The 20,457-nt window shown below is 39.9% G+C and overlaps 1 protein-coding gene across 2 annotated transcripts in view; it reads right to left on the reverse strand.

Moving 5' to 3' along the window:
* The window catches only part of PLD5 (phospholipase D family member 5), a gene marked incomplete at both ends in the record, with an annotated part of 169,719 nt that overhangs the window by 16,169 nt on the left and 133,093 nt on the right, over positions 1–20,457 (reverse strand). The gene's annotated exons all lie outside the window — the stretch shown is intronic.

Below are 20,457 nucleotides of genomic sequence, written 5' to 3' on the forward strand. Positions count from 1 at the left end.
AGACTATTCTTTTTTTTCCAAACAGTCTCAGAGGAGAAGAAGAATTTTTTCTTCTTATATTGAAAGAATCAAAATCTTTGTGTCGGTCCCTGACTGAATTCCAGTGACTGAAACCTGTAGCTAAGCATCATCAGAGATACATTCTATGGTAAAATCCTCCAGGGAAAGAGCTCATAAAGCAAGGGAAGTATTTCTTCATCTTGAGTTTTAAAAGCAACTTACCCAGTAATGAAAGCATCAGTGAAAAATTAAAGTGAAGAAGGTCTCAAGAAATTAAAACCTTAATTAGTCTAAGGAAGATAATTCTGAAATGAAAATACTCGCAAATTTGATTGCCTCAAAATGGAACTGAAATACAGGGATGTGAAAGTCACAAAGTTGCTTGTGAGTGACATTTTCAGAGTATGTGTTGGGATCTGAGGACTGGAGTGGTTTCCTGGGTAGGGAATTTTGAGTCCTCTCTTTCCCTTTTTGTTAAGATCGCCGAATGCTCTTCTCCAAGAATGAAAAACACTGGAGCAGGTTGCTCCTCATTCTTCCCCATGCCATTTCCATGTGTGCAGAGCAGCTATTAAAGGCTACCAAACCAGCATTTGTCTTTCTTGCCAGTAAGTGCTTTCTTAAACTACCAGGAGTGAATGGTTAACAAGGACTCAAGAAAAAATTAGAGTGGCTTACACCCACCATACAATGATGCTCTACCTACAGAAACCAGTTATGCTACAAAAAATAATAAATATGGCCTAGCTAGGAAAATTATTTTTATCACAAGAGGATGAATGCCTTACTGGACTGGACAAAAAGATTTCGCTAACAGAAATTTCTACTTATTCTTTCCTCTTTTACATTTGTAGGTGTCACATACAAAATGAGAAAAGCAAGGGGATAGAATCTAAAGCAATACAGGTGTGGACCCATCACGCTAAGTTCCATAAACTGAGAAACAGTAAGACTTTGCAAATAAATTTGGATCATGGGTCAGGGTGGCACATTATGTCCTTAGCCTGCACTGCACAGACCAGACAGTGTGTTCTATATTTACCTTGGGATACACTCTAGGAAACAACCCCACTGTGTAGGCAAGGTACTATCTGACCTACATAAGAGTGGCACAATCTGGTTCACAGCTTGAAATATCTGTGTTGTGGTAAATGTAGCAGGAGGCTTCAGAAAATTCCTTATTCTAAACTCCTAGATTATTCTAATTCTTTCTTCTAAAAATGTTTTTAATGATTGCTCTCTCTCAAGCCTGATCATGAAAACACTGTGCAGCTCTCCTGAGGCATTAACTGCCATTTGCCCAAAAGCTCTGTCAACCTCCAGGTGCCAGGCATCCATTGCCCATGTTAGAGAAACTACACTAGGTTAAACTACAGGTAGTCTACTGAACACTAAATTTACTCAGTAGACCTTTTATATATAGGACTGTGTGTGCATTTGCCACCTGTCTGCCATTTGCCTATGTTTGAAAATGTATTTCATTATCCTTTTAGACCTGTGGGGTTTTTAATGACCAATTTCCAAACGAACGACTGAGCAAAACCAGAATCACAACACTGTAGGCTAACAGAGTAACAAAAAGCATGCGGTACTGATATATCAATTACTAAGGTTTGAAAAGACCTAAGAGTTTCTATAGCTTCTAAACAAAAATAATAGACAATGCATTAATTACTACCTTAGAGCAGGCCACATACATTTTCAGGGGTACACTCACTATCTTTTTGTAAAATATGCTATAAACATGTGGTTAGCCTGTGCTCCAAACACACGATTCCTTTTTGCTTGGTGTTACCAGCATCACCTGTCCCCTACCGCAAACCTTCCTCTTGTTTTCATCTGGTAGCAGTTAATGCTGAGCAAATCTTTTCAGATCATACCTAGCATCATCTTAAGGCTGCCTTCTACGTGGCTGTTTGGCACCTCCTGCCAAAATCTGCTGTTGGTACATGGCCAGACACAGGCGACACTGGCACGGGAACCTTGGCAGTGGTGCTGGAGGGGGAGGGTGCTGAGAGGGGAGCGACCATCACCAAGGGAGAGAGAGGCAAGGAGATTTGAGAAAGGTAAAAGCATTTTGTGTGTAGTAGCGTTTGACGGGACTGTTGTAGCAGACTTGGCTGTAACAGGATTACAGGAGCCGTGCTCATCACAAATTCATTAGGTGTAACAGACCCCACTCGGGTAGCTGCCATCATGATGTACAACAAAAACGCAACCCGCCTCTGAAGAGGCTGTGAAGGCTGCAGCACAGCCTGCCTCTCTCACAGAACAGATGCAGGTATTGGAGCTCACCAGAATAGCAAAGCACGTACCTCAGCTAACACTTCACTAGAAATTGTAACCTATCCTTGTGCATCCTGAGCCAAAACACTCCCCTCCGTGCTTGGCTAGTAATACGCTGCCGAGGCTTCACGGCTTTGTTATGTTAAAAACAAAAGATAAAATTCAGTGAAATCCAAACCCAGCACAGTCCTGCTTCCATTTTTTTCCTTCCACATTGATAAGAACATGGGACCTATGCTACTGTTGGGAAATAATAGATTAATACAAATGGTAAAGCACTATATTCTCAAGTGGTGAGTAAAACTCTGTCTCACGTAAGGTGACTGTAAGTGTAAAATCTAAATTTACAGCATCTGTGGATGTAAAAAAAATTGTCTAGGGCAAAATTATTTTTCTTACTTGAGTTCCCTGTTATTCTGAAAACCTCGTAGTGTTTTTGATTTAGGAATTCAAACATTAAATTTTGAAACTAACTGTTACAATAATACTATTGTTCCTGTTTTCTGTAGGCAATTTCACTGAATAAATGGCATTTTGAAATCCCTAGAATTTAACTCAACCATTCTCCAGAAAATCACCTTGTAAGACCTGTACCTGGCTCTCTCTCGTGCCTGGCCTGTGTCCCACAATTGCATAGATGGCACCAGAATCTTCAAACGTATCACATCGTCTTCTGAGACTAGCTCTCCTGGGTGGTTTCTTTGCCAAAATACAATACTTAGAACAACAGCAACAAAGTCTCAACAATACCTTTGGAAAGGTTAACAGTTTACAGGCCTAAGCGAGTTAAAACATTGAATCATAAGAAAACATAAATAGAGCCGCGGTCTAGTATTCTGCCCAGGTACTGTACTTAGACATTACTGAGAATAGGACGTTCAAGTTTCTGCAAGGTCCAAATGTAGGTTAAAAAAAAAACAGTTGATGAGCAGTAATAGAATCACACAGGACATACAAAGTCAAGAGTACATTCGAGAGTGTGTAGCTCACCCTTGAAATTTGGACAATAGCAAGTTTATCCAAGTTTAACGCTCTTACTAGGAGAGCAAATGGGGGAGCTTTACCACTGCAGCACTGACAAGGACATTTTAAAAATCTTTGCACATGGAGAGTCTTTCTAGGCTCATGACTTCCTAAAGACTACCACAGTAAAGAAGAAAATATTACCAAGCTATATGAAAGACAATATAACCAGCCCCCTGAAGGCATTAATAACCCTCCTTTCTACAGAAGGTTTCAGTAGCATGCAGTAAAGCCACCTGTTCAACTATAAAAAGTGAAATACTAAGGGTGCTGATTCAGTATCTACAGCCCATTGCACACCTGCATGAAATAGGGATGTTGGGGAAAAACAATTATGGTCATGTAAATAAAGGTTATTGCAGTACCCATACACAAATTAAGTTAACGTTTCAGAGACTTTTTGTGTCTGTGTGTCATTTCTGCACTTTGGCAGCTTTAACATACTGGTTCAGTATTAGAAGAATTCTGCCTAAAAAATTCTTAAGTTTTATTTCTTACTGAATCAGCTTTTTGAACTGGTAGAATTTCACATGCACCCATACCATGGCCCAGTCTGGGAACTTCCCAATTCTGGGCTGCTCCTAGTCCAGGCTTTTCTCCAAGTGAAGTTGCTCACTCCAGTGACAAGCCAGTGCCTACCCCCAACACTGTTACCATCCAAGGCTAAAGGTTAATTCTCCATCATCTGGGTTCTAAGGGATTTGAAAATAATTGGCAGGCAGATTGCTACTGAACTAGAAAAAAGATCCCTTCCACTTGACATCAAAATAAAGTCTCAGCCTGAGCTGGGAACTTGATCCCATCAATGAAAATGGAAAACTGTCATTCAAGTCACTGTGCTGAAAATAAACCTCAACGCGTGACCGAGGAGAGAGAATGCATTCGATACACAAGGCACAGAGCATTTGCACTGAATGTCAGTATAAAGCCGTGACATGCTCTCACAAAAGGAACGGAAGGGACGTACAGATGGACCAGCTGTGCCCTGATAACGTGCATTTGAATTGGCAGCCTCTATCCCTTCACTGGTCTCTTAATTCTCACCTTCAGCAAGTCCATTTGGTAGATTTCAGTCTGTAGGTCTTGCCAATTGGAAGTTACCGGAAAACTGCAACTTCATACCTTATTTTTACTTTTATTTCCTAATGCTAAAAAGTTGCTACGATAAGGCATAGGAGATAATTCAAGAGCTGCTAATTTTTGTGTCCAGTTCCTTTTTTTTTTTTTTTCTGGTCCACCCACAGGTCAAGAACACAGAATTGCACAGTGATGCTCTACTAATTTCCACTTCACCTTACATTCGATAGATGGCCCTTCCATTATTCGGCACAGCACCCTGATCTTAGGGAAACTTTGCTCGGTTCAGCATTTCATCTCTGCTGAAAGATACTGCCACAGAGAGGCAGAAAAAGCGAGGCATGCAATGAAGAGGGCTTTCTTTAAAATGAAAGTTCTCTTAAAGAGAACTTTGTGGGGAAGAGATAGCAACGCTGCTTCAGAGCAGAAAATGAGAAATCCCATGTCCTTGCCACATTAGAAAACACAACCATCACAATTTTTATGTCAGCCATCTGCTCATGGATAAAGAAAATCCATCAAAAATATATGCATTCATACAAATAGAATAAATAATATTTGTTTAAACCATGGACCACTGTGTGGTGATGCATACGTAGAACTCAGTGCCAAGAGTGGAAGTTTGGGCTTTGCTGCTGCTTTTGATGATGCTCACCAACAAACCAAGTGTGACACATCACTACTTGTCAGAGAAAGCCAGAAGGCAGAACTGAATCAGTTAAAAATTTCTTGCTATGTACTCCATCAGCATAATTAATATCACTTGGCATAATCACAGCCTAATTTATCATTTTCAAATGACTTTTCAGTTTACAGTTTCATTACCCCCTCAAAGCAAGCACAAGTGTCTCTTCAGGGAAAAACCAAACTTGCAACTGCAAGAAACCATTTTGCCAGAATCACATTTGATTTATTTCTTGTTTTACTGTAGGAAATCTAATTAATGTGAATTCTAATTTGATTCTCTTTTCAAATGCAGTTTTTGTTCCTTATACTAAAGGAAAGCACAGGCTAGGAAGAAAAGGACCACATTGTGCTGGCCTTCATTTCACCGCTGGCAAGCCGCAGCACATTTTGGTGCTGGTGTCACTCATGAAATTCAACAATTCGCTACCTCACTGGAACCATAGAAAATTAAAAGGTGTTCTGAAGGAGCCTGCTAGCTTCTGGAAAAGCCTGGAATCTCCTTTACTACACACATGCGCATACATCCCGCTGCCTCTTTCCATCTCTCCTGCATCAGAGCCTGTATCGCCCTCCTGTCAGCCCTTATCGTGCAGCCTCCTCACGCAGCTGGAAACCACAGCACAAGCTCTTAGTATTTGTTCTCATCCTCAGCAGTGCTGCAAGGGGCAGCCTCCCTACGTCTTCTGCTGTACAACACTGAGAGGAGAGCATAGAGGACTGGCCTCAGAATAAAGGCAGTATTTATTCAAACCTTTTCTCTAAAAGCACACGGTTTCTTTGGGGCTTTCAGATTCACGGGCATCAGGGAAATGCAGCAGCACATAGTTGACTAATTGGATGCATTATTTATAACATCACCGACACACACACAGGGTTTTCATCTTACATACTGAATAGAGATTGGTGGCAGGTGTGCTGCGGACACAAACTGGGACGATGACATTACATATGAATTACTGCTGTAACTGTTCAGCCTTGCTGGGCTACCTGATCAGACTTAGAAACCTCTTCCCTTGATGTCAACAGAGGGCCAAAGGCTCTAATTAACTTTTGAACCTTGATTAAATGAAGTGTACAGGGCCTTGAGGTAAGTTAGAAATCCAACCAGTTTAGACAGGTAATTTAGCAAAATATTACACAGGCAGCCCCAGGATAACGGCTAGCCGATATGAAAATGTTTCAGAAATCCATGCTTGCTCTTTGTTCATATTCTTTTTTTAGTAGCCAGTTTACTATTTTTGGTTGCTTCAACAAGGAAGCAATCTCAGCTGTAAAGATGTGGGCCTGCTATATTCTCCTAGGAAGAAAACTTGGAATTAAATTCATGTATCATATTCCTGTCTCCTGACCCTAACTGCAGAACACATTGATGCACGTTGCCTTAGTTTCACTGTGTTCCACTTACCTTTGGGTCATCTGAAAAGCCTCCTGGTACTTGGTTAACTGGATTCAGCTGAGGTATCAGCTGGCTGCCACTACATAAACAAATAGTAATAATGCAAGCTGTGTCTATATCATCATGGAAAGGGGGAAAATAAATCTGTTTAAGGAGAAAAAAACGGGTCATGACCTATCTCAAACATGGCAGATGTAACCCTATATATGTAACAGTGTATTTTCTTAATAAAGTTGTTTAACAGCCCACGTGCAAGAAGCAGAAATTCTGTGTCAAAGATGTCAGAGATCAAATATGCTAATAAAAGCATAGTATCTACTTAAATAGCTCTTACATGAGTTAACATTGAACAGAATGAAGAAGAAACAAAAACCAATTGTGAGAACATTGTCTTAATGCCATTGCTGCCTGCAATGTTGGGTAATAATCACTTTATAGGAAGAGGAAGGAAATACCTGAAAAGATACCTGAAGATATGTTATTCCAATTCTGCATCACCACTCACAGTCTGAAAACTGGAAAATACATGTATATATATTTTTTTTTTCTCACATTTCTATTTGAGTTGTTATGGCACGTATAGATTTAAAGGTAATAAAATACCAGTCACAAAGATGATAAAAATGTTTCCAATATGCTACACTAATAAGCAGAATGTACATCACAAAACTATTTTGTGTGTTTATGATGTATATACATGGTATATACATGTGCTGTACCCATGCAGCAGAGCTACACACAAAATGATTTGCTACCAAAGAAACGTACCATACCATTAAATTTGAAAGAAATGCTAATTAAATAATTATATTACAAAACATTAAAATATATTTAAAGCAATAATGTATAAAGTAAATAAAATACATTAAAATAACAAAGTAAAATAAAAGATAATAAAAATAATTAAATCTTTATATTACACAAATTTCCCCAATAGAGGAATTCTCACGGCTTGTGAAACCTCCTGCAGACACTCCTCACACTTCTGTTTGCCCGTGCTGCCCACCCCGTGCACCTCCCTCAAGCAGTGATGCAGTTTGCCACAGAGCAGTTCCAGGCAAACACGAATGATTTCACTGCTTTGGTGAGTGTTGTTTACTTCGCAAAGTTAAGAAAGGTGCCTGCACGATGACTTACGAATTCTGCCTTAATGTTTGTGAAGACAATATCAAAATCTGAACAGGTTTAGAGGTGCTGTTAACTCCGCACATTCATATGGATGGACTGCTTTGTCACAATCTATTTGGTTCTGCTTGCAATTTGTGTAGCATAGAGGAAGATGAGGTTTTACGCTGCACTTCAGAGCCATTATTCCTTTCACAGAATGACTGAAATGGTTGTCCTTCCTCGCTGTACTCCTGGAGATCTATGGCCCTGTATTTCAGCCTGATTTACCATGTCTTTTTCACAGGACAATACTAAACCCAGTTTTACCTGAAAGGCTCCCTGTTAAAACAAGGTGGCTGGGCTGCTGCACCGGGGAACCTTTAGGGGTTGAGGCAGCTGTGCATGAAGGTGTTTGTCTAGAAGAGAGCTCTGTGCAATACCGAAGTACACACGTGTGGGTGGAACCACCGACATACCGGGAATATACATTCATGATTATTTTAACGTTGTTATTTTAATTGTTTACTTGAACGAGGCTGATCTGATGGGGTATGCTAATAACTAATCCCTCTGAGAGGAATCCGCCTCCATTCATTAACATTACTGACCAAGATTAGTTGCCAGCAAGTTCTTGTGGGAGATGACAGAACAGGCTGTGGTGCATTAGCTCCCCCCCGCAGAGATTCAGCTGGGTTTTAATGAACAAGTTCTCTTTCAGCACAACATCAATCACATCCTTGGGAAAGCAGGGAATTTACAGCCTTTCTTCTATCCACATAAGTCTACTTATTTCAGACTGTACCACTGGCTGTTGAGCTTGGTGCTGCGACCACTGGATCTGAGTGTAGGGTCTGTCAGTTGTCTAGAACAGACAACGTGGCTGCAGACCTCATCGGTCTTTAGAGCTGTGACTCTGGAGATATTTACCCCTTGGATGCTGAACTCCAGCTGTAGCTTCGCACGAGCCAGCCCAGCGCAGACACACAGCACAAACACATTTGCTCTGCCCGTGCAGTTTGGTTCAGACTGGAGAGCAGAGGTGCTCAGGCAGGCGCTGCCCCACTTTGTGCAGGCAGCCGGCAAGCTGCGCCAGCACAGACACTGCACAGCTCCTCTCTAGCACAGTGCCTGCAGGAATACACCTTACCTTCTCAGCATGTCTCAGGGTTTCTTAACGTGGATGAAATGACAGGATTTGCACTTGTAAACGTGCTTGGTTGCAGGGCCTACGAACTCAAGTCGAGCCCAGTTTGGGGCCATCTGCTTTACTGTTCACTGCAGACAGGCCTTACAGAGACTTGCTGGAAACAACTCTCACCACAGTGACCAATGCCTTTTATTTTTTGCCTCTTCTCAATAGTTTAACCCTTAGGCTTAATAGTTTAACCCTTAGGCTTAAGAGTTTTATCTCTTAAGCTTTGACTCCTGCAGCACATCTCAGCAGTACTGTCAGTTCACCACTCTGCCTGCCTGTTTTCTTCAGGACAGCAGCAGTGGACCTTAAAGCTGCCAGCAGCATAGTTGTCTCGATGATTTTTCTGTCTTCTCTATGATGGCATACAGTGTATGGCGCTGAGATCCTGCTTGCCTGCAGTTCCCTGCAGGCTTCTAGAACCTACCCAAAGCTCTCGAGCCCTATAATCCTAATGCACTGATATTATTTGTCAGGTATCTGAGGGACCACACACAAACCAGAGCCAGAGACACTCTCTTTGTAAAATCTTCTTTGACTCTTAGTTGTTTTAAAATGTAGTAATGACATGGCAAGTATTAAAAAGCAAGCAAGCAATTATGAGGTTATTTTTTACTGAAGAAAAACGTTTTTCTTTGGACTTCGGAGCTCCAACTACATGAGTATCCCACAAAGTTTTGTAAAGAAATGACTAACTGTTCAAAGTGGATGTTTCATCACGTTCTGTAGGCTTAATTTTCACTGATTTATCCAATTTATTACTGATTACTCCAATGGTAGGTAAACCTGTTCTACTGAACTTTCACAACAAATAAAAATGAGAAAAAAATAGGTATCTAATTTAAAAGGCCAGAGAGAGTGATGAGCACGCTCCTACAGTTAACAGAAATCAAATAAAAATATGCAGCAAGCTGGGGTTTGCCCTGTCTGACACTAAATGCAAAGACACAATGCATATGACATGTGGGAATAGAGCACGACATAAGGAGAACTATGCTAATGGGAATGCTGCAGCACTCGGGGTAACGCCTTCCTATCACCTCGCAGCTGGGGATCTAGAAGAACTATCAAAGCCGGCAGAGCATGGGAAGACTTTTTGGCTTGAAGGGCAAGGAGAATATACAGCTCCAGGCTGTTTGCACTCTATCACAAAACCAGAAACCTGCAGAAGTAAGGAGGAACAAGAGCACTGCCAGGCAGCAACAGAAACGCTCACAAAACACAGCGCAGCAGCCACATTACCCATATTCCTGTCCTGCTTTAACCAGCCTTCTGTTTGCATTGCACATAATGCTAGTGAGAGACAAAACAGCCCATTTGCTTCGCTGAGGTTCATTTGTAAATACTGGATGGCCGGGTAATAAATTTCAAGCATAGTAAGCCTAATGGGCAGGGCTGACTGTCCTGATCTACTGGATGTAAAACCAAAACAAAACGGGTCTGTCTCAGTTAAACCAAAACACCAGGCTTCCAAAAATACAAACCCTGCACCATTATAAATACACACCGTGAGTTCTGCACGTTTCAAGGGCAGTATGTCCCTTGCTGCATCCCCACCCAGAGGAAAAGAAGGAAAAAAAAATAAAAAAAAAAAGACAAAGGGAAAGTTGCTACCATGGAGAAATAGACTGGTCATCAAACTATTCTAGATTTGATTAAAAAGGGAGACCCTGGCCAAAAGCTCTTAGCAAAAAAACAGTAAATATATTTCAGTCTGTCTTTTGGAAGACAAGCTGTAATAACTTCACAGCAGAGCTTTGACAATTCAACTGGCTTTCTGTAGTGTGAGATGTAAAAACAAAAAAGGAATTTAATTGTCAATACAGCTCTGTAATATCTACTGAGACACATTTTTTTCACATGTTGACTCATCCACCTGTGCTTATAGATCTAGGTTGTGTTTTTATCTTACTTTTATAATATTAGCTAGTTTTGGAAATAATCCCATTGAAGTCAACTGGATTAGCAGCATGAGTATTTTCAGGATTGGATCACACAGCTAATAACATACCCAAACTTTTGGGAAGCAGATATTCTCTGTTAAATACAAGGGATAATATTTAAGACAGAAATATGAATTCAGATGGAATATACAGGTATTCTGCTGCGTGTACTTTCAGTACAACATTTATCTGTCTGAGCTTGCTTGAACCCCGCTGGATGATGAAGCTGTAGGAGCCGTGTTTCAAGTTATTCAACTCTTGAGACTGTGCTCAATTTACTAATAGCGATATGATACTGAACACCATGGGGACAGTAAGAAAATTAAGCAAATTATTAGAAGACAGTTAGGATTGACAATGGTCTGAAGTGCACATTAGGGACAGAACTGTAGCTCATACAAGAGCAGCATTCTATCAGAGGAAACTCTCAATATAATGTTTGCTTGAGTGAAAAGATGCAATTCCACTAAATGTCAGACAAAGCATCTTATCTCAAAAGGACCAGATGCACCATTACATAGCTTCAAGAGACTCATTTAGATAAAAGTTCAAAAAAATGACTGACTGATTATAGCATGCTTTTTGCGCTGCGCAGTTCTGTAAAGATAAGATGCAACTGTCATTAACAGAAATTGCAAATGTACAGATCCTGCCTCAGCCATCAGATTGGAGAGGCAACTCTACTATAGCAAGATTTTTTGAAAACAAATGAGATCATCATGATGTACTTTAAAGCGTATAGAAGTCCAGTACTTACTACACAGTGTTCTTATGGGAGGATAATTTAGGTCACGTAAATAATTAGAAACTACAGTTTTTAAAGACACAGTTTGAGGAAATGATCATCGCCCTTTACCTGAGAGGGAAAATGAAAATAAAATGCTCCCAGCAGCATTCAAGAGCCTTATCAATTGTGGGAAAGTTATGGTTTGGATCTGTATCCCCTGAAATGGAGGCCAAGAGAAGGAGGAGGAATCATCTGTGAGGATGAGTGGCATTACCTCCCAAGGGCTGCCCTTGAGCTGACAGGAATAGTCCTCCACATATACCTAGAACAAGACTTTTGAGTAAAGAACTAAATAGATTGCATCCCAATGATTTTAACCCCTGAGCAATCAGAGGATTGCTCCTCCAAAATTCCCACAGCACCAATTGCCTCCAAAATTCCCTTTGTGATGGAGCCTGGAGCACTGCGTGCAGCTCCAGGGCCCCAGCACGAGGACAGGGACCTGTTGGCGAGAGTCCAGAAGAGGGCCATGAGGAATAGCAGAGGACTGGGGCACCTCTCCTATGAAGACAGGCTGAGGGACTTGGGGCTGTTCAGCCTGAAGAAGAGAAAGCTCAGGCGAGACTTCATTGCGGCCTTCCAGTACCTGAAGGCGGCCTGCAGGAAAGCTGGGGAGGGACTCTGTCAGGTAGTATAGGGATAGACAAGGGGGAATAGCTTTAAACTAAAAGAAGGTAGGTTTAGATTAGGTATGAAGAAGAAATTCTTCACTGTGAGGGTGGTGAGGCACTGGCACAGGTGCCCCATCCCTGGAGGTGCTCAAGGCCAGGCTGGATGGGGCTTTGGGCAACCTGGTCTAGTGGGAGGTGTCCCTGCCCATGGCAGGGGGGTGGAACTGGATGATCATTAAGGTCCCTTCCAACCCAAACCGTTCTGTGATTCTTTGATTTTCAGTTAACATGCACAAAAAGTGTATCTTTTGTCTGGTTTGTTTCTCCTGAATAACTGTAGCGTTCTTAATTTCAGAAAAAAAATAGAATCCGATATACTTTCATTGTAAGTACACATAATGTAGCCTATTCACGTTTACCAATAAAAAGTATAATTTTACTTATCTATTCTATCTTCAGATGCTTAATAAACCTTTTCAGCATAATAGTCATAGCTCTCTGACATCTCATACAGCTAATTTCACTGTTGATTTGATTGAATAATTAGCAGAATAAATGAACAGGCAGCTTATCTGTAATTATTTAAATGCAATTGATAATTCATACTTGTTACAACTCTGGTGTACTTTAGAAGTCAGTTTACCTGTAATCTATTTTGGCCTTCTAGTATATCTAACGTCTCAGGTGCATCAGGTAAAAACCTAACTCCTCAGATAAAACAGGTCACTGTTTCTAAACTGATAGTGTTGGTACAGTTTATCTAATTTTCCAATTAGCTTAGATTATGTAGATACAATCACTAGTTTCTGATTTATAACCTCAAGGGATTAAGAGAAACACGGAGAGGAAGCTGCCTGAAAAGGAAATGCTGCTGTTTCATAGTCCTGCCTGGTAGCTGTCACTTTTGAAAGCATTGCAAGGCACTGTTGGGAGTCAGCAAGAACAAATAATTGATCCTCTGCAGCACAGATGATTAGATAAACTTTACTATTCAAAACGCCGCCTGAAATAACTTCATGTAAGAAGCAAAGTCAGATAACTTTTACACATGAGACCGAGCCTAATTTACCAAGAATTAATGTCTTCCTGAATAAATACGGTGGTGATGACATCAGGTATTATTTTCTCAGTCCTCCTTCAGAGTTTTTTTTTTTTTTTTTTTTTTTTTTTGTCATTATGTTGTTCAGTTGGTTTGTCTTGTATGTTTTTTTAAGGTAAAGAAAAATCAAATGCCTTTCTGAAATCGTACTTTGCGTTGGTGAAAGAAATCACACAAGGAATGCAATAGACACAAAGTAAACAGGGAAAATGAAAGCAAATTCACACTTGCTTTTTTTTGTTTTCCCATTAAAAATTATGTTCTAAAGCCATTCAGCCTAATTTGGTCTGAATTTAGAACAATCAGAAGAGTGAAGAATCTAAAAAATATACTGATTTAAGAGGCAACTGAAAAAAAATAAATCCTCTGCTAGCAGTTCTTACACAGCTAACTGTAAGAGAGAAAAGTATGTCCCTGCTTAGGAACTTTTCCTCACCATCAGTTGAGTCACAATGTAGGATTTTGGGGGATAATCCTTTCAAGATGTCAGAAGCAAGATAGAGCAAATGACTACTTGCAGAAGATCTGGATACTGGGGTTCATTTAGGAACCAATCAGATGACATTTTTCTAACTACTTGATTATTTTGCAAGCACACTCCTTTGCTCTCCACTCCATGCTACCTCCCTGCAGGGAGGTGGCTGCTGGCCTGGGATGGCAGCACAGAAAGTTGGGTCCATCCCTGCTGTGTGGTTGCTCACCATTGCTCATCTCGACCATCACCTTTCCCCTGGTCTCCATCTCCTCATAGCTCTTTGATCTCCAGGATCTTGCACCTCTTCTAGGAACTTTCCTCCAGCCAGGAACCTCACCTATTTTCAGGTCTACTTCTTCACTACTTTTTTTTTTTTTTTTCTTCCCTGAGAACATTTCTTCCCAGCACTCCTTCTTTTTCTGGCACACTAAGACTCACTTTTTTTCCTCAATCTAGGCAGTTTGTGTGCAGATGCACAACATGTGAGCAGACTCCCAGTTTGTGTTTCTGACTTCATCTCCAGTAACTGGAGGACTCTGGATGTGCCACTTCCATTTAGTCCAGGTGTTCATAACCAGCCCTGTAGACCACGTAGACCAGTTAAAGAGAGCAACCAGCAGGCATCTTCAGAGCTCAAAATTTGGACGCTAACTACCTCACACATATATCCATTTACATGTCACTTGCTAGCACTGACAATTTAAGCTATTTTCTAGACTATGACACAACAGTAGTCAATATTGGCTTGATTCCACTTCCAGCGAAGATAATCGGATTAATTTTTACTTGTTTCAATGATGTCCCATAATAGAATTTTCCAAGGGCTGATTATTGCACATAAACATATTTTTCTGAAATGGTTGAGCTAATCCACTACGGTTGTTTGCCCACTGGATTCAATTATTCATGTGTGAATAATAAAGCTTTTCCAAAAATGTTGTTAGCAATGAAGAGCTGCAGAAGTGTATTTTGGGCTGATTAGAGGTTCTGTTTGTACTACAAACCTCATGTTCCTTAAGAGAATTAAGGAGCAAAAAAGCATTTTCAAACTTCACTGAAACTATTTGAGGCGGTCATGAAGCAAATGAAACATAATTCTTTTTTTGTTAGTTCTTGCTCTTCATTAATATTATGGTTGATAATTTATTTTAGTTTATTTTAGTTGCATTAATAAGCTACCTGGTCAAGTAACTAGAGACTAGAATACAGCACCACATCGCCTTTGTTTTTACTAGTGTAAACCACAGGCAGCAGTTAATCAGTAGATGTATAGAATTTCAGGTAGCATTGAATGAATCCTTTCTCAATCAAACATTTTAGAATGCACGTGTGTATTTTGCTGACTAACAACAGATTTCAACAGGTCATTAACGTAAATATATACTAAAATACACTGCCCAACTCTAGCCCAACGATGCTGCCTGGCTTGTTCAATGGTCACAAAACATCTTAGGCAAGAGCCTGGGAACGTTGCGAAGATACTTCATCAATTGCGGCAACCACTGACTGAGTGTCAGTGAAAGCAGAACGCAGAAGTTGTACAGAGGATCACCCAGATCTCTCAAATGAGATAAAAAGCTCAAAGTGAGATTGAAAATTTTACCTTTACCATTTCCCTCTGTTAGCACTCCCCTATATCACATTTTGCAGGGAAAATGGTACTACAAGCCTTCCTATAATTCTTTCAGGTTCACCAGCTTGATGAAAGACTTATTTATACAGTTTTTGCACCATTTTATCAGTTTACAAAATTTACCAGAAAAAAAACTAGATCAGTGGAAAGATTATTTCACTGATGCAATTTTACACATTGTTACTATATCTAGGAAAGTGATACCTCTCTAGGAGAGCAGTAAAGATCATGGCTGCCCTGGTCCTAAGAAAACAAAGAAAAAAAAATTATTAAGAACAAAAATCTGAAAGCCACTACTATAAAAGGAGACTGGTAAACTTTTAAGGAAACCATCACTATTAGTGTAGCAATTTATATCCCTGTCCAGAAACAACTCTTCAGAGCAGCAAAAATAAAATAAATAAAATAAAATAATCATGAAAGCAACTAAACAAAATTACATGTTCAGTAAGTGTTGATGCTGCAAAGCCAGAGCTTCAAACAGAAGAGGGAGAGGAAGGGTGTTTCTCACCCCTGGGTTCCCAGTTCTTATCCACCTTAACCTCCATGCTGCACCCCCAGCCTCTGACTCAGTCTCTTGACTGAAACTCATTTCTCAGGCCCAGCTCCCAGCCTCTTGTCCCTTGTCTGCTCAACAGCCCTCAGCTTTATTTTCCTGGCACATCATACAATTTCTCTCCTCCTAACTGATTTTGCAACTTTCTCAACACCTGTGTAGTCTCCATCTTCCCATTTCAACAAACCTGTCCTGCAATTTAACCTGCCTGGCTTCCTCCTTTAGCTAATTTCAGTTTTCCCTGGGATCATTGTTATTCAGCATCTTCCTTCCTTCCGACACCTCCCCAGCCTCATTATCTCTCCGTCACAGCCTCCTGCTGGTTCCTCATCCTCTCCACTAACTGTCTTTCATTCTTGCTAGTGTTTCTTTGCAGTTTCAATACAAGCAACCATTTCCCTCTGGGTCCAGATCAGCCTCATTTACCACTCAACCTCCCATCCTCCTCTTTGTTGGACCAATCAACTCCCATTAGACTTCTGGGCCCAGATCCTGTAACACCTGTCTGAATTTCAGTGGTGCTCCGCAACTACCTGGGTCCCCTAGATGAGGTCCATCACCACACAAAAGCTCAAGGAATGAAATGTGACAGACAGAAAAGGACTTCCTTAAGAATTACTTTTACGTATGCATGAATTGCAAATTTTCAGTGGATTATGGTTGTATTTGGCATATATTGATAGGAACAGTTAAAAATGTATCCCTGACAAAATCTAGACCTATTCAAAGAAAAGATCAGAATAGCCCACTCTGAGTGAAAAAGCCTTACTTTTTAAAAACTCATTTTTCCAGGGAGGCTCTACAGTCATATTCACTTGCCTTCAGGGTTTAATTTCAGACAAAAGCAGATAGCTGGCATAGATCTCAGCCAAAATAATTAGTGTTTTGGAAAACTTGCAACCCACTTGAAACACAATTTTACATGGGAAATGCTGAGCAAATTTAGCAATAGACTGCACTATCAGTCCTGTCCATAATGTCAAAGCTCAGACTCTGGCAAATATTAAAATTTTGACAGCAAAGGCACAAGTATATATCTAACTATAAATGTTATTTCCTAGGTAATGTACACAACATATGAAAATCTCTCTTCCTAATGCAGAAAAACTACTTTTAGAGACAATATTAGCACTGTTTCTTGTCAGTGATGGCAAGTCAAGAAAATTGCAACAAAACACACTAAGCCACATAAGAGATTGATTTCTAGTGTCCAGCTTATAGATGCAGAGAATTCTCCACAAATATTATAAAAGCAAATCTGACACCTTTGTGCATATGAATCCTCATGCTGTTTTTTCAGAGAAGCTGTTAGAAGTTAAATTATTATTTCAGTTTAGACTCAGACGCCCAAGAAAATAATAATTTCTGAAAACTAGAATAGTTTCTGCTTCTTACAGTTCCATGTATATAAACCTGCAATAAACATCACCTTCTTCTATGCTAAAGGCAAGATTATTTATTGATGTTTAAGGTGTGCAGGACAGAGCAGTGAAAAAGTCTGTATATAACTAACTAGGTAAAGACACAAATAGCTGGAAAAAAAGTTTAATTTCTCAGGAATTATTTTTTCTTGGAGAAAGAAGTATGTTACATGCAGGTATGGTCACAAGTATCACATTAAAAGGGTTAGCTTCCAAATGTACCCCAAATATACACAAAAGGTTTTGCCTGCTCATCACATTGTATCTCTTGTTAGTCTTTACCTACACAGTTCTGAGTGTGAATATGCTCCTTTGTGTCAAGTCTGTAAATAAATATGGAAAAACAGTATTTTTATTCTCACTTAGTTTGTACACCTGGAAAAGAAAACATGAATCTGTAGAAAGAATAAACTAAATGTGCAGCCTACCACACAGAATCACCGAATGTTAGGGATTGGAAGGGACCTTGAAAGATCATCTAGTCCAATCCCCAACAGTTTATAATCCCCAATCAGTTTACAATCCCCACACAGTTTATAGTTGCACTGTGTGCCTGTTATTTTTTCCACAAATGCTTTCCCTTAGAACTAGACTGTCACTAATTAAAACTTGGTTACTAAATAAAGGTAGATTCTGCTAATATTCATTTATCAACACATACACTCAAACTAATTACCAGCTGCACAGCTTTTACATTCCAAACCAATGGCTGAGGTTTGCATCCTTTTTTTTTTTTTTTTTTTTAAATTATATAGCAAGATGAACAAAAAGACCTGTAGAGCATTGTTCCAGCCTCATGCTAATAGAATTGGAGATGCATTTATGCATTTGCACAGGTTAGGCAAGCAAAACTAACAGCCACCTGCCTATATTTGTACAGTATCAAAAGCAAGCTCTGGAAATACTGTAAAAACCTGCTGCATCTTTAGCACAACTGCTGCACCAGTGGAATGGTGCTCCTATATGAATAATGCAGTGTACTGGCTTGAGCGCATGCAAAGGTTCAGGAGGAAGGAAGCTGTAAACATGCATGCAGAAAATACAGGGGGAGGTATGTGAAAAGATATGACAACCATATACAGCTAAATCTTAAGATTTTCATTGCATTTCAGGTATTATTAGATGTCAGTCTGAATGTGCTCAAACAATTTACACTTCAACTGAGCTGCTGAATAATGAGCCCCTGCTAGCTACAAGGTGACTGACTCACACTGGATAGCTTGTTTGAGTGAGAAGATAACTGCTTGCTTGATAGGCCGAAGAACCACGTCTTTCTAGAATAGCAGAGACCTACTTTATCCTGTGATTTGCTGTCAGGATCTAGCAAAACTGGCCCTGGTGGTTTGCTGATTCAGTAACCACCGTTCTGTTACTCTAAAAATCAGATGAGTTTTTAAAGAGACCATATGTGACTAATCAACAGCCCAGTCTGCCTTTTCACAGTCCCTTCCCTGTAGGTAAAGCCAGGATGCAACAGAAAATGTGTAGTGACAACTTGAGCAAGTTTTCTGCTGTTGTTGCAGAACTGCAGAAGCCCTACCCCACTACTGCAGGCAGTGCGAGTGCATGGGCCTGGACAGGCCTGGCTCTCCCTGCTCCTCTACTCCCCAGCTCCGCTCGGGACATACTCTTTAAGGGGGGCCTGACCCTCAGGTGCAGCTACACATTATCTGATAATGAAAACCCATGGGAGCTGTGTTTCCATGTGTTTCCCCAGTAAGGACTCAGCTCTTTGCATCATTAGGTCCTACGCGTGTGCCGAAGCATTTTCCTTCAGGAAAGTACTCAGAATAAAATGACAGGGTTCTGTGCTTGTTTTGCCTCTTACGTGAAAAGCCCAAGACAGATTATTATTTTAGGACTGCATATGAGATCTCTTTGACAGTTGCCCTGATTTATTAACCTATAACTCTGGGGCAAGGGAATTGGATACTTTTATCAGATGTCAACAAGGGCCAAGCATCTAATATCCTCAGGCTCTTCTGAAACCCCAATGTGCATCTCTCAACTAATTGAAAGCAGATTCTCTTTTACTGCAACTCGTGAGAGACATTTCTTTTTTTCTCTGTACAAATATTCCTCTGGGCTTCATTTTATCACCACATAAAATACATACCAGTAAATGACAGTAAGACAAAAAAAATCCAAATGCATACAAAAAATAAAATGATAAAATTAACAGTGAGGAATCACATTTGAAACACAAAATTAGCATCAAAGTTCAATGCAGGCATGCTACATAAGTTAAGATTTACTTCATCATGAGAAGACCAATCCTATAATGAAATCTTTAAAACTCCAACACAACACACACCTGCTTCTCCACAAAGTCATTACAAAGGACATTCAAAATTATTCATGAGTTTCTGACATTCTGCTCATATTTAGAAAGAATGTTTTTTTAATAGCAATTAATAACTACCAAACTAGGACTGCTCCCTTTACCTTACATTGTGCATTACAATTAATGAACTCTAAAAGTACAGGCTCCATGCCCTGAATAGACATGCCCTGAACAGTAGTCTCACGTGGTCATTTTTGCTCCATACCACTGACTATTACAGCCTTTAACAATCCTGAGACTGCTGGGGGAAGAAAAGATAAAAAGACAAATAAGCTGCATTATGGATTAATTACTTCTTCAAAATGGCATCAGACTGTAGAGAGTCCTCAGCACTGATGGTTGGTAAGAGTACATCCCTCAACTCTTGCTTATGACAGAATTAAAATACAGAATTTTAATAGGTACAATCTTCAATAGCCTTATGCTATTGACTTTCTGTGCCCATAAATCTATCCCTCCCCAGCTGTGGTGGGTATTTCAGGATATTATGTGCTATCCACTTGTAATTCCTTCTGAATTTTGCTTTTTCTCATTTAAATGGCAGACGAGAGGGACTTGGTCATTCTCACAACACTATCAGGGAGTTTCTGTAGCAGTTTGTTTCCCAACACGTTTGCTCAAAATTACCATTATGTTTTTAAAATAAGAAAACCAGAACTTACAACCTTGAAACAACAAAATCATCAATGAAATCAATAAAGACAATAACTTTTTTTTTTTTTAAATAAAATTAATGCAAAGCATAATCGTTGAGAATAGGTATTTCAACAAAAAGAAATAACATTTATAGCAATACACTTGTGACAAAACAGAAGAGTCA

The sequence above is a fragment of the Aythya marila genome (genome assembly GCF_965140915.1).
Source record: "Aythya marila genome assembly, chromosome: 3".
NCBI classification, from domain to species: domain Eukaryota; kingdom Metazoa; phylum Chordata; class Aves; order Anseriformes; family Anatidae; genus Aythya; species Aythya marila.